The following is a 4,614-nucleotide window of genomic DNA, read 5'->3' as shown; positions in this document are numbered from 1 at the left end:
AGCTTAGCTGAGAAGTTAGCCTAGGTTCTTTAAGCCAGTTGCCAAACATGAACCTTAAGGCTGAGAGAATAGGGTGCAGATAATGGAATGAATTAGAAAGAGCTAGATATTAGCATTGGAAAAGAAAGGTGCCTGGCCAAAGGCCAGGTCCCTGGTGAGAGAGAGAGAAGGAAAGAAATTAAAGATGAAGCTTGGCCAGAGGCCAAGAGGCCAGAGGCCACACTCCAGCAAAGACAGACATAGGTGAGAGGTGAGATCCAAGAGAGGGAGGTAATTGCTGTGGCTGCTCCTTTTAATGTCTTTGATATGCAAATATACACAATACATAGGGATGATTATCATTGGTTAATGACAAGGTATAGGTGTGGTTTTTCTTAGCCAGGTGAACACAAAGAATTTCGTGCCTAACCTGGGGGAAGCTGGGATTAAGGGTTAGAGGCTTTACTAGCCATGCGCAAGACTGAGCATGCTCTCTTCTAATACAATCTTTACATTTCAACTATTTCCCTTGTCCATAGATAGGTGTGGACTGCTACAAGAAGATTTTCTTGAACTTTTTTGATCTTGCAGTAATATAAGTTTAAAATGCCTTTGCCCTAATGTCAATGCAAACCCCAAATGCTTTAGACTATAAAAATGATGCCATTGATTGTTTAAAAAAAAATGGGATTTTGCTTAATGATTCTGTCTGATTCCAGGAGAAGGGAATACAAAAAAAAGCCATTGTACAGTGCCAAAGAAGCAAAAAGCTACTTGCAAAGTGCCAAGCGAGCACAAGGTCAAAAAGACCAAACCAATCCAGGTAGGATTGATGAACTTCTAAGCCAATACAAAAGGACTTGAACCTAGTGTGAGACTCGAGGTTGTGGCACTTGACATATGTTAAGACATAGGACATCTTGTACCACATTATTTGTGAAATACTCATAGACAAGTACCGAAGTTTGGCTATCATCCTGGCTCCCCCATCCCTGAGAGTGAAGGTAAAATCAGACCAGGGATTCAACTTTAACTTTGAAGGGGCAAATGGATGACCCAGCTAACTGGGAGCCAGGCCCAGAGACGGGAGGTCTCTAGTTGAAATCTGGCCTGAGACACTTCATGGCCGTGTGGCCCGGAGCAGATCGCTCAGACCCCATTGCCTAGCCCTTACCACTCTGCCTTCGGACAATAGACATTTAAATGGATAAACACCCCCAAGGAACTTCAAAGAGACTAAAGGATAAATTTTGAGGCATTTCAAACTCCAATGGTTTATAAAAATCTCTGTATTCTATTGCATTGCTTGGTTTAAGATTTAACTTTGTGATGTTAAATTCATATATTACTGGATTGAATATTATTCTGTTACGCTGAAGGTTGATTGAATTTATTTTGAATGTACTGAGTTTTGAAATTCTGTTGTTTTTCCCCTATAACTGTGCTAAAAAAAATTATTGTAATTAAGCCCATATGAAAAAAAAAAACAGCCTTTCTATTTTGACTTTGTAAATTCTCACATAGAGGATGGATGGACTTCAGGACTGGTTATAATTGTATAACCACCTTTGGAAAATTTAATATGCTAAATATCTCAAACGATTTTAAGAGTTTTTTAAATATGATTTTTGGAATTTTTTTAAACAATCTGGTTATTTTTGCCTGCCCCTACCACGAGGTAAGGCCCATTAGCTGGAGTGAAATACATTTTATAACCCCCAACCTTCCCACATGTGAATGGAAGTTGGGCAGTTAATCTCAGGGCATTTGTACCCCTAAAAAGCCTCCATGAAAAAGGAGCACCCCTTTATTTATACTCTTCAGCTCACTATTTTACTTCTACCAGAATGATATATAGGTTTCTTGATTATGTTCTTAACCCAACATGAGTTTTACTTTGTTTTTAAAAATATGTTTTTTACCAAGGTTGAAAGATTTGCTACGTTTGTAAAAAATTGTGACAAATATCCATCAATTCATAGATTTAAAAATGTCATACAACTTATGTGAAATATGATAGGGTGTTTGCTATTGTAATTAATTGGGCTAGTGAGAATTTGGGGGATTTCGATACCTACATATTTGTACTACTGTTCAGTTCATTTGCCTTCTGCTCACAGTGATCATGGCCAGATATTAAGAGGAAATGGATCTCATTTTTGGTGAGAAAGCCTTGCATTTTATATTTCCTTAGTTGACACAGAGTGTCAATGATTATAAGCTACATTTTTGAATTTTTAAAGCTCTTTTATTATTATATTTTTCTTGCATGTGCAATATACTATTTGTTTTTTAATTATTTTTCTCTCCTTTTTATATTTGAAGCACATGTCACCAGCATTAAGATTTTCTTTAACTTTTGATTTTTTTTATTTTTTATTTTTTGATTTTCAGTACTACAAGTTTAAGATGCATTCACTAATGCATGCCCAAAAAAGCTAGAGACTATAAAAATGATGCCACTAATTATTTAAATAAATTATGGGACTTTGCTTAATGATTCTGTCTGATTCCAGGACAAGAGCTACACACAAGAGCTATTGCGCAGAGCCAAAGAAAAGCCAATCCAGGATGGATTGATGCACTTCCAGGCCAATAAAAAGGTCTTGAACCGAGTGTGAAGACTCGAGGTTTCTGTGTTTATCATTGCTAGACGTAGGCTTTCCTTGTGTCCACACTCACTCTGAAGATACTCACAGACGAGTATCTCAACCCTGGCTCCTATAATCTGGTCCCTCTTTTCTGCCTCATAGGGTGCTACCTTTCTGTAGTCCTGGCACTGACTGGGTAAATGCCTCATTGCTAGATCATTTTGATTGGGCCCTGATTCAAGGACCCGTTATAGATTTATTTTTCTTTACTTGGAATCTTTACACATAAGACTTTGATAGTCTATATTTTCATCCAGAAATTTTTCTTTTTTCTTTGGATTTTTCTGATGTTTTTGTTCATTTCTCTTGCCAATTGATTCATATCCTCATACCTCAGCCGTGCATCCCTAAGTGATTCTGTATTTGTCAATCACCCTCTTAACGGGGGGAATGTAGAAATATCATTATTTAAATGGCAAAGTTTAAGTTCCTTTTGAGAAGATTTTAGGTAAAGAAGATGCTCCCTCTCTGAATCCAGAACCGAACTGTTGGAGACGCCACCGTGAAGAAGCCTCCAGACCACAAGCTGCACAAAAATGAACTTTGGGTGTGGTTGATTGAACATTTATTTGTATGTATACTCTCATGCCAAAGGGGGCTGCCTGCCCCCTAACTGGCTTTCTGTCAATGCGTCCAGCAATTATTGTTTTTTTTTCCTTTTCTCTTATCCTCAAATTATCGTAATCTTTAAATTGATTCTGTTTTTTATGATCCTTTGGGGAAGGACTTCTTCCCAGAGGATCAAACAGGGGAATGTAAAAATGAGATTTGAACTCTGGACTTCAATCCCCACAAGCCTTTGCTCCACTTCCCCAAAATGCTTTGCAATCTCATGGAATTCTGAGGTGGGCGAGATGGAGAAGGTATTTAAGCTGATTGCAAAGGCTTTTGAGTTCTCTCTTTTTGGACTTCCGTTTTGGAGCAGACGGGGCTCTTTCCATAATGTAGGTGAGGTCTTGTCTAGGCCTCTGGCCTAGGCACGTTTTCCTTATCCTGTATTTTCTTTAATCCTTAATAAACCTCTAAAAATATAATACTCCGTGCAGAGAGAAACTCATTTCAGATGCCTCCGTCTCCCCTAAATTTTAACTGTTACATAATGTCAAAACCTATGAAGCACTTTATCGGATATATTTTAAGAAAAGAATAACAATCCCTTCCCTTGTGGAAAGGGTAAACCTAGAGGGGAAACTACCTTATAGGGGTTTACCTATTTGTCAACTTGCCAGGCTTCTTGATCTGCTTGATCAGGGTCACAGAATCTTACGGTGAAAGCATTTCTGAATTGATTTGCTGGGCACTGGGATCCCCTTCTCCACTGCCGAGTGATCGTGTAAAACGCACAGTGCCCACAGACACAGGCACACCCACGTAGAGCCGGTCGTAGGGATTCTAGTCCCGGGAACTTACTTAAGAAGCCGATCTGAAGTAACAGCCGTTGAGTCTAGACTATCAGCAGTGAAACCTTTGCTGCACCAGGTAAAATCTTACAGGTATGCAATTGATGGTATTCGCCATTGGATTCTAGGCATTGTCATCAGGGCTGCCACTGAGCCAATGATCGCGACGCCAGCGGCCTTATGGGAATGTCTCGGGGAAGAGTGGGGAGAGCAACTTCGCCCGAGGCAGGCACGTATGACTTGGTTTCTCCAGTGTAACATTTCCTCTTGAACAGAACATGTTGCCACTTGGCTAATTCTGAGCTGTGACGTCCCGGAAATACTTTCTATGTGGCTTTTCCCTGGAGCTGACACAAAGCTGGAGGGTCGTTTCCTCCTCATCTGGGTATACGGCTTTTCCCCTTTGGCGGCGGTCTTCTATAACCATGGCAGGGATCAGTAGAAGACTTGAGCACAGTATCCACAGGTCAGGGTAGGTTCTCGAGATAAACCTGCTGATAGGGCTTCCTCTGAAATACCACCAGCCAATTTGTAATCATTAAAACCATGAGCTGATAGTAGCTCACGGACTTCATTAAATCAAA

This window comes from Monodelphis domestica, chromosome 3 (assembly GCF_027887165.1).
Source record: "Monodelphis domestica isolate mMonDom1 chromosome 3, mMonDom1.pri, whole genome shotgun sequence".
Lineage (NCBI taxonomy): Eukaryota > Metazoa > Chordata > Mammalia > Didelphimorphia > Didelphidae > Monodelphis > Monodelphis domestica.
The sequence above is the reverse complement of the archived record's forward strand: the minus strand, read 5'-3'. Positions refer to the sequence as shown.